Source organism: Mauremys reevesii, linkage group 14 (assembly GCF_016161935.1).
Source record: "Mauremys reevesii isolate NIE-2019 linkage group 14, ASM1616193v1, whole genome shotgun sequence".
Classification (NCBI taxonomy): domain Eukaryota; kingdom Metazoa; phylum Chordata; order Testudines; family Geoemydidae; genus Mauremys; species Mauremys reevesii.
This window is the reverse complement of record NC_052636.1, coordinates 31,830,841-31,841,389: the sequence shown is the minus strand read 5'-3', so window position 1 is coordinate 31,841,389 and position 10,549 is coordinate 31,830,841. Positions and strand designations below refer to the sequence as shown.

The 10,549-nt window shown below is 52.9% G+C and overlaps 2 non-coding genes across 2 annotated transcripts; one reads left to right on the top strand and one right to left on the bottom strand.

Annotated features, from left to right (window-relative positions):
* Positions 1-491: 491 nt before the first annotated feature.
* TRNAV-AAC lies at positions 492-564 on the top strand. Its single transcript has one exon. It is a non-coding gene; the product is annotated as a tRNA-Val (tRNA).
* Positions 565-3,467: 2,903 nt separating this feature from the next.
* Positions 3,468-3,541, bottom strand: TRNAT-AGU. The gene has a single exon. It is a non-coding gene; the product is annotated as a tRNA-Thr (tRNA).
* Positions 3,542-10,549: the final 7,008 nt, after the last annotated feature.

Genomic DNA, 10,549 nt, shown 5'->3' with positions numbered 1-10,549 from the left:
TACATCTATGGGTAGAGAAGTGACTTTCAGCCGATCATATCCTTTCCCTGATACCTTACAAGTCATGCTCTATATGTAAGATCACGATGATTATGGGGGTTACAGCCGCTCCCCGAAAGGTATAGAATGTCACACTGAGATTCTATGTTCATTTGTTCTGTAACAGCATTACAGAGATCCAATGAAAGTGCAGCAGTGCCTTTAACTGCCACGAGTCCCTCATTTCAGGCTATGCAGCAGGAAAAGACAGCATGGGCTTCTGCACTGAGTTGGCCCCCCTGACCTTTCATTCTTCTCTTGCTCTTTGTCAGCAAGGGGAAGAAAAAGAAGCTCTCCCTCAAGCTGGAGTCACAAGGGCGACGTAAGGACGACTTCCTGAGCGCCGGCTCCAGTCCTCTGCTCTGCCAGCTGACCTATTGAAGGGCTGTCACCACTTTCTCCAGGTTTGTCCATCGGTCTGTGCCAGGGTGAGCAACAGCCAAGCAGATGGAGTTTCTGTAGTGTAGTGGTTATCACATTTGCCTAACATGCAAAAGGTCCCTGGTTCAAAACCAGGCAGAAACATGCTGGCTTCCTTTTGCCAGATCCCCTTGCTGTTCAGGAAGGCCTCCTCCTTCTCCTATTGGCCTGTCCCTGGGATAACTCCAACCCCTGCATGACAGAGGGTGCTGACAGCAGTGGAGAAAGCACCTTGGTGTCAGGCTGGAGAACCTAGAGGAGTGCGGCGTGTCACCTTTTGGAGGCTTGTGGCTTGGCCTCCTCTGCTGTTGGAGGTTGGCCGGTGGAGGCCGGCTCTTCCTGCTGGCCTCCTCTGCGTGACTTGCCAAAGGAGGAAGTGAGGCAAGAATGGGGCAAAAGAGGAAAGTCGAGCTGAGAAAGGCAGGTCAGAAGCTAAGCACCTCAGTGCGGCTAAGTGGGGTTAGTAGAGCGTCACCATTCGTTCTGCAAAGCCTGAGGAGGTGCGGTTGGCTGCTGGGAGGCAGAATCCTGTGCCTGCCTCTTGGCTTCCCAGGGATGGCTCCTTGCAGCCCAGGAGAAGCGGGGTTCTGGGGGGAAGGAAAAGCAGCAATGGCGAGGCTGAGTGGGCTCCTTTCTGGCCGACAGGGTGGGCTGTGGTGGGTTTGGGAGTTGCCTGTAAGCCGTAAGTGGACTTGGTGCAGTGAAAACCGCTGCTCCATTCTGGCTGACCTGGGGGCGCCATTGATGACATGGGAGTGGGGGCAGGGTGCTGGCTGTGAGCAAATGGGATCCAGGAAGCCCCAGCCTGCCCCTCCAGGGGCCCAGTCTTCTTCTTCTCTCCTGCCATGGGGAGCCCGGCCTAGAGCCTGCCCAGCATGCACTGCAGCTCGAGCATTAAGCCTTCCTGTGTGGCCTGTGCTGGAGCTGACCCTGGACCCCTGTGGGGCACTGTTGGGGGAAATCCCGACTGCGAATAATTCTGGCCTCAAGATCAACCCATTGGGTGGAATGGGCAAGCTGGAGGCCTGGTGCCTTAGTCCGTGGGGCCAGCAGGTCAAGCCATTTTCCTGCATGTGGGGGAGGCAGCCGCTGTGGTTTGCCCTTCCTGCTCCCTGCGCTGCTGCACCCTAAAATCCCTGTCGGCCGGCAAGATGGTCTGGGAGCCTGGAGAGAGGAGGCAAAGGGGTGGCCGAGCCCCCTCGGCCACTGCCCCTGCCCCAGGCAGCCCACAGAGACCTGATGCCTCCCCAAGTGACACACGGAGATGTGCCAGCAGCGCTAAGGCGGCTCCCTGCCCACTCTGCCCCCTCCCTCCCTGCCACACTGCTCCTGGAAGTGGCCGGCATATCCCTGCAGCCCTGAGTGCAAACTGCACAGCTGACCCGCCCTCGTATCCCACTGCCTAGGAGCCACTGCCGGAGGGGAGTGTGTGCCAGTCACTTTGGGAGCTGTGCTGCCCGAGGTAAGCACCTCTGCACCCCTACCCCTGCCCCAGCACAGAGGCTCCCTGTGTCTTGAACAAGCACTTTCAAGGATTGGCCAAGAACTTCTGCTCTGTTTCTGTGAAAGAGACACAAAAAAGGGAGCCCAACGGACAAGTTTAGTTCGCAAGCACAAACTGGCAGGGCCAAGCCTGGATCTCTCAGTTACTCAGAAGGCTCTTCAGCCAGCACTTCCCAAAGGCCAGTCTCTAGAGGCTTTTGTGACATGATGTACTTCAAACTAGCTCCCTGTAGCTCACATAGTCATCATTCATATATGGCTGTGATATGTCCTACCAACCATTCCATGTAAGTTATCGTATGAAAAGTCATGATCTGCTGAAATCGGTTATTCTGTCCAAATATGTATAGCATGAGGGTGTGTGAAGTTATGCATTTTGCTGTATGGTTGTTACTGAAATAGGCTATAATTTTGCTAGTGACCCCTGCCGAGGAGGGTGTTCAACAGCCATGAATCAGCAGAGGAATTGTAATTAAGGGATTTCCAATTCAGTGACAGATGCCCAAACACAACACTGTGGGGACTGCTCAAGTCTATGACTCAGTTGCACAAGACCACACCAGGAGGATTCCCCAACCTAGTGACTCAGCAGAGCCCACCCGGACACGTCTGGGCAAGTGTCTTCTAGACACTTGAACTAAGGATATAAAATAGGAGACTGTGGCATCATGTTTTTTGCCTTTCTCCTCCCCCACCTATGCTGGAAGCAGCAGGAATCCTGAGAAAATGAAGGTCATCTGAGGACAGTAATCCAGGTTTTAGGGGGAATTCTATGTATTAAGGAGGGTAACATCCAGTAGGATGAGAAAATTGCTTGAACTAACTACTGCCTAGTGTAATAAGGTGTAAAGTTTAGATTTTGCTGTGGTCGTACAGTGCTTAGTGCTCTGCGTTCTGGCCTCAAGAGCCATGGATGCATGTTGAGTTACGATGACCTTTTCCTTGTCTCCACATTTCTTATGTGCCTCCTTCTGACACTTGTCAGAAAAAACAACTGGTTTCTTTTGCAAGCATTTGCATTGCAAGGCAGAGGCAGTCTTCTCTGTTTCCGCAAAAGAGTCACCAAAAGGTGGGAAGAGCAGACACATTTGTTAAGGCACTACTGGGAGCTGCATCCCTAACTCCACTTTACCTGGCAGGTGAGTCACCCAGCTTAGCCACAGTGCGACTCTCTGGGACTTTTCTCCCAACCGCTCCATTTTTCATCAATGACATTCAAAAGGAAGGTGACATGACACCTGTGTGTGAACATCTCCAGGGAATCACAAGGATGTGTGGCGCAGGCTCTCGTGTTGTAGCAATTGCAGTTGAAGCAACCGCCATGCCAATACCAGTCATAGCAGCGTTTTCATCAACTCCAGGTTTGTGATTTGATTGTTTCCAATGCTTCTCTCCAAAGAAGCCTTTTCCTTAGCAAGCAATGACTTGGATACCAAGGGAGGCCTCTTCTGTTTCCTAGGAAGACACAGGAAAATGTGAGCAGAGGAGACAAAAGCCATACACCAAGGCACCACTGGGAGTTGAACCCAGGATCTCCTGTTTACTAGACAGGTGCTTTAGCCAGCTAAGCCATGGTGCCTGCCTGAAGAAGGTATTTGCAACTGTTTCATTTGATGGTTCAAGTCAACACCTGCAAATTCTAAAGTACAGACGTTCCCCATTTCCCTCAAGACTTGCAGACCTTGAGGTGTCTGGCTCTCTGTGCACAGAAAGCCACAGCTGAGTAGACAGAGGTCTTCTAACATGTACCTCTCCCACCAGTCACTGTGATCATATAATGGTTAGTGATCTGTGTTTCAGTCGCAGCAACCTCGGCTCAGTTCTGAGTCATGGTAACCTTTCCTTCAGCTCCAGACTTCTCATTTGCCACTTTCCATGTGTGGTGGGCTGTCTGCCCAAAACAAGCAGGAGAAAGATTAAGGCAGCCTTGAAGAGGCTGTGCAGAACCCAGCCTATCAAGAAAGTGCTTATTGGAAGAGCCAATCAGGAGAAGGCTTGCTGGAGCAGCCCATATATAAAGAGCTGCTCAGCACAGCAAGAGTTAGTCACTCCTTGGAGTTTGAGGAGGGAGGATTGGCTGCTGTGAAGGAAGGAAGGAAGGAAGGCGGGCGCCGGGAGGGCACCATGATCAGAGCAGTGCTGGGGTAATAGGTGCATGAGTGACCTCCTGGCAGACTAAGGCCCTGATACAAAGGTGGAGGAAGGTTCTAGGCCTGTTGGGAAATGGTCCAGGGAAACAGATGGCAGGGTTGGAGGTTCACACCTTTTGCCTCAGTAGCCACTGACACAGGTGGCTACACCCTGCACTGCAGCCGGCCACTGAGGCAAGTGTCTGGGTAGAGGACACCCCCCCCACCCAGCAGGGGGGAGAGAACTGAGTGGGGCACAGCCAGAGGGCTGTGTCCATAAGAGGACACCGAAGTCCTGAGAGCAACAAGGGTCCTAATGATAGAACAGATGGTGGCCAGACGCTACTAGATGAAGGCGCACCGGTGAACCAGAGCTAATTGCTAGGATGGTCAGCAGGAGGTGCTACAGTGAGGCATCCCCCATGGCACCGAGACTCAGCTGCAAGGAAGGCTCTCTCTGTCTTGAACAAGCACTTAGAAGGATTCTGCTGACAGATCTTTTCTTTTTCTGAAAAGAGATACAAAAAAAGGAGCCAACAGACACACTAGGTTCGGCAAGGAAGAACTGGCAGGCCAAGCCAGGCTCTCCTGGTTAGTAGGAAGGTTCTTCAGCCAGCTCTTCCCAAAGATCACTGTCTAGAGACCTTTTAATAGCCACTGCAGATGTTCACCACAAAAGAGATGCCAAAATGGAGTTCTCCACTGTCTGCAGCCATCACGCTACCAGGAGTTCTGTGCACAGAGAGGCCCCTGCTGGTGGCAAAAGGCTTTGGTAGAGACTCTGCTGACACCAGCCGTTCTCATATAGTGTTTAGCGCTCTGTGTTGTGGCTTCAGCATCCACAGATGCCAGTTGAATTGGGGGGCATTTTTCCTGTCTCCACATTTGTCTAATGGCTCCTTTCAACACTTGTCACCAAAAAGACCTGTTTCTTTTGCAAGCGATGTACAGCTAGGCAAAGGCAGTCTTCTCCATTTCCTCAAAAGATCACCAAGCTGTGGGGAGAGGAGACGCATTCAGCCAAGCTGGATGCTGAATCTCCTCTTTCTTCAGCAGGTGTCTGTGAAGGACACAAATCTACACCGTGTAGAGGTCAAGAATAGGAGTTTATTACACACAGTGCTGGCGGAGTGGGCTTATTAGGCTCAGAGACTCTGTTAATAAATTAATTATAATAGAATATATAGATTTTCCATGGGCAGGGGAAAGTGATGGGGTAGGCAGTTCCACACCCCAGGACAGGTTTTGCAGCAAGACAAGATAGCACAATAGCCAATGATTAACAGATTAGATAATGTCTCCACCCATGGTCTCAAGTTAGCAAGTTAACATTTCATTAATACTTTGATAAAATGTTATTAGTATAAAATATATATGTTGAATTCTGATTTGGGATCCATAGGAATGGAGCAACTCCTTTGATTGTCCAACAGGTACATTCCTAGGGGTTAAAGCAAAGAAAGAGTGAAAGTATATGGCAATAAAGATTGTTTTCTGTGTGTCTTAAGGCAGGTATTGGTCCCGTGGAAGGGAGGTGGAAGGATGCCATATGCTGGACAATCTAGGAGAATGGAACTGGAAGTTCCTGCGGTTTTCAAGAAGGGAGAAGAGCAAAAATCTGTGATTTCACCTCACAGTGTTTGATAGGTGGCTGGAAAGTTATCACAGTGACTGGCCTGGCCGGGGAATGTCGGGCAGTGCTTGGAGCCAGGATTCTGGCATAAGCTAATCAGGGAGAAGAAGCGAGGCGCAGACCCCAGAACCCCAGCCAGCCCCCACCCAGATATTCCCTGGGACCCAGCCCCCAGAGTCCCTGGCCAGGGACCTCAGATACCCCTCAGAGCCCCACCGGCCAGACAACCCCCACCAGACCTTCATTGCCAGGTTGGGAATCCCAAAGGGTTCCCCCCACCAAGAGACCCGAACAGCCAGAGACCCCCCAAAAGGGACCCCCCCCCCACTGGGAACTCAGTCCCTCACTGCCTGCCTAGGATTCCCCCCCCTTGCCCTCCAGCAGGATCTGCCCTGCCCTTTGCCTGGCACCTCCTCCTCCCCCCTGCGGGATCCCCTGATGCTTTACAGGGGCACCCCCTGGCCTAGCGCCGGGGATTCTCCCACACACACTCTGTGCACTGGGCACGGCAGCGATCCCAGGAGTCTGCGGGGGAAGCCCAGACAGAGCCCCTGGCACAGCACCAGGCTCCCTCTAACCCCCTGTCCCGCCTCCCCAAGAGACGCCCACCCCGGCTGTTCTGCAGCCAACAGGCCCCCAGCAATACCCACCTCCAGGACCCACAGCCTCAGGGCTGGGCACATCACACCCACCCCCTGAAACCCCAAATCTCCAGAACCCACCAACCTCACTAGGGTACCCCCTGCCCAGCCACCCAGAGGCCTCCCCCCACCACACTCCCCTTCAGCTGCTATCTCCCACAGCCCCACCCCCACCCAGCAACACTGTTACCTCACAGTGCCTGAGAAGTGGATAGAAAGTGACCACCGCCCCCTGCTGGCCAGTCACACAGGCAGAGGGAGCCCTGGGGGATGTCTCTTGAACAGGAGAATGGAAGGCCTGGAGGGACAAAATAGATAAGAAATTTCCATGCCCTGTCACTAGCAAATAATGGCCACCCTGGATCCACCCCAGAGGTGGCTGCATCTTAGCACTGCGGGAAGCAGCCCCTCACAGAGGCCATTTGCCATGGGGTTTGGGATACTTCTCAACTCACACTGCACTCAGAGTGACCTCCTCATCCCGTGCCAGCTGGAGAAAAGAAAAGGGTCCAGCCAACTCTCCCGTTACCAGCTGGGGACCACTGAGCCCCAAACAGGGGGAGGCCTCTGGCTTTGATGTGTATTAAATATCTGGCTGGTCTCTTTCTTTGGCAAACATTTTAACAGAGGTAAAGGAGGGAACAAATGATTCGCAAAGGAGTCGGGAAAGATGATCTCTGGGCAATTTAACCCCCTACAACATCCAGGATGGAGAAGAACTCAGGGCAACAGGTTCCCTCGAAGGAAGAAGTTGCTGGGATTTAGAAACACGGGGAACAGCCCCAAACCCGAGAGGATTTTTAACTGACATTTGATAATGACATAGAAAAAGGCAAAACCTGAGCTTTGAGAGCAACGTTCAGAAATGAAAGAGAAAGGGTGGAACTCTGAGAGATTTGGGATCCATTTTGCAAATTATAGAGAGCAAAGTGGAAAATCAGAGGGATTTTATATCAGTTGTCGATAGGAGGCAAAATCTGAGTGTTTCACATCAATATTTGATAAATGAATAAAGAGGAAATGGGCAACATTTGGAAACATTTTATATCCAGGTTCAAGAATCTGAGAAATGGTGTAAATCTGATATTTTCTTGGTATTTTATAATTAGAGAGACGGGGAAATCTCAGGGCATATGCAATTAGAAATAGACAACTAGAGAGCAGTGGGGAAATGTTGAGGTTATTTTATATGAATCTTTGAGATTTGAAAAGAAAATGTGTCACAAACTGCGTATTTGGTAATATGAGAGAAAAACACCAAGATCTGAGGGGATTTTATATTGCTGTTAACGAACTAGTGGAAAAGGGGGACTGTTGGACTGGATTTTATACGACTGTCCAATACATGAACACAAAGTAATGGTTCCCCCCACCCCCACCATTCCCATGGGCAGCAGGGAGACCTTTGAGGAGCTGATTAAAAGGGCAAGGGAGGGGGAGTTGAAAGGTCCCTGGATAAAGGAAGGGGGCAGCAGTGGGGGACGGGCGGGTGACTGGCAACTGATGGTTGGGGGCAACTGTGTTGGTAGTTAGGGGGCAACAACTGGGATTGGGAAACGGGGGTCTGGGCAGTCCCCATGGGGGACACGTGCGCCTCCCTTCCCTGCCCTGGCAGAGACCCGGCATCTCATAGAAGATCAGGGCTGGAAGGGACCTCAGGAGGTGTCTAGTCCAAACCCCTGCTCAAAGCAGGGCCAATCCCCAACTAAATCCCCAAATGGCCCCCGCAAGGGCTCAGCTCCCAGCCCTGGGTTTAGCAGGCCAGTGCTCCAACCACTGAGCCACCCCACCCCCACTCCAGAGGCAGCCATGTGCTGGGAAATGACTCAGGGCAACAATTTCCCACCTAAACAAGGACAAATCGCTGCAGATAAAATGGGTGGGAAAATGCCCCTCACTAGAGAAGATTTTAAACTGACGTTTGAGACTCATGGGGAGAACGGGGGAAATCGGGGGAGACGGGAGAGCGGATCATTGGCGGGGATGGGGGGGAATCGCCCCAGATTTTATAGCCCCGTGTGAGACACTGAGAGAGAAAAGGGGCAGAACTAGAGAGAATTTGTATCGGGGGTGAGAGGCAAGTGGCACAAACAGGGACAGGATCCAATTAACCCCCCTCCCCCCTTCGCTCACCCGCCACTCCCCCCCCCCGGGAATTTCCTGGCTGCCCATAGACAGTTCAACACCCCGCGTCCCACTGACCTTCCCCACAACTCCAGCTTCTCCTCCCTGCCTGACACCCCCATCTCCCCACCACAGGAGATCCCCCCCGCCAGGCCCCAGTCTCTGCCCCCAAATCCCACTGGGGCTGAGGCAGCTCTGAGGCTTCTCCCAGGTTCCCCGGGGCAGAGTCACTTTCCTGCCCCCCCAGTGCCCCCCCGGGGTCTCTCACTCCCCGGGGGCTCCGTGGGAGGCTGGACACCAGGGATGCAGGACGGCAGGAATGGGGGTGACAGGCCTCCTGTTCCTCAGTCTCACGGCGAGACCCAGGGGGCTCGTCACTCTCCGGCTCGGGAGCGCTGGGTAGACCCGACCTTGGAGGGGCCGTCGCTGGGGGGGGACGGCCCCGCGCAGGCGCTGAGCACGTCCTTATATCACTTCTGTGGCGGGAAAAGTGCTGAGGAGATGGAACGCTGAGGGCTGGTTTTGGCGGGAAAAACCGGTTTGGACTGGTTTGAGCCTGTCCCCTGATGGTAAACAAGTCCCCTCTCAGAGCTGGAGTCCAGGGGTCAATAGTTCATATGCTCCAGATTGGATCTTATTGTAAAGCCAGTGATTTACTTCATAAACATCTTATTAACCAACTCATTGAACATATTGAACAGTTCATACTTCTCACACCTAACAATGAGATAAAAAAAAGAACACAGACAAACCTTGTCAGTAGCGGCTAATGTCCTAACTGGGAAGCATGTGAGCTTGTTGCAGAGCTGCTGCTCAGGGACAGGAACCTCCTGCCACCCCAGCCTCCACAATCACTCAGGCTGCACTTTCTGCACGACTAGATGCTGGCTGAGGGGGGCATGAGAATTGGTGGCCTCTGCTGCAGGTGATGGGAATCTCAGGTATTTAAAGCCATGGCCTAGAGGAGGGAAGTGCCTAACTCCAGAGTCTGCAGCTGCCTAGGGCCAGGGCTGAGGATTTAGAGTCCCTAGTGCTGCCGTTGCAAGGTTCAAGCAGGCTCAGCCCTGGCATTGCCACCCCTCCTGCGGCTAGTAGCTGCAGCTGGCTAAGGCTGGCCTCTGGGAACTGGCCCCATGGCTGTAGCCAGAGAAGCTGCAGGTGGCTCTGTGACTACTGGGGCCATTAAGCTAGAGCAGCTAAAGACACTGGAGTTCACCTCAAGGAACAGAGGTCACCAGTAGGACAGGAATGTCAGGGGGAGCAGGGAAGGAGGGAGCAGGTCAGGCTGGCAGAGGGAGCTTCCAGCTGGGTGGGAGCATGTCCAAAGCGGAAAGGAAACAAGCATGGGGAGAGGTGGTGGTGACCAGGTAGCAGACTAGCATGTAGATGGGAGCAGAGGGAGAGAGGCTGGTGGCTTCAGATTCCCAAGGGCTAAGTCCTGACTTTGGGGAGATGGTGTTTGCAGGTGGCTGGCTCACATGGCAGGATGGGGGCTGAGGGGGGGATCTGTCAGAACTGATCAGGTATCTGCTGGCTTTAGAACTCTGAGGTGAGACTAGGACCACATGCCGTGACTGGGGACATGGGGGGTACTGGAGACATGGCTAGAGAAGGTCTGAATGAGGAAGGAGATAAATCTGTGGGGAGTTTCCTTGATCACTATGAAAGTTCTGCTCACTGTGGACACTGGTAAACCCACATGGGTGTACAGCTCAATAAGAAAACCCGGGGGCTGAGGGAGCTGTGTATGGCAATGCATATAGTCATGGAGAGGTGTGTGATCAAAATGAAAAATGTCTCTGAGGTTCAGTACTGGGTTTGCTATGGCACCAATGGCACTGCCCCACCAGGCCCACACTCGGAGCCCACAGTGACTACATAGGGGCCTACAAATATGTTTGGTACCAGGACCCACAGAAGGTTAATCCGGCCCTGACTGCCTGAGCACTATTTCAGCCCCACATTTTTGGGTGGACCTCCCACAGTGGGAGCTGCAGAGCACTCCCCCGCAACACACACACCTCCCTCCTGGTGTTGGGAGGGGAACAGGAGAAAGAACA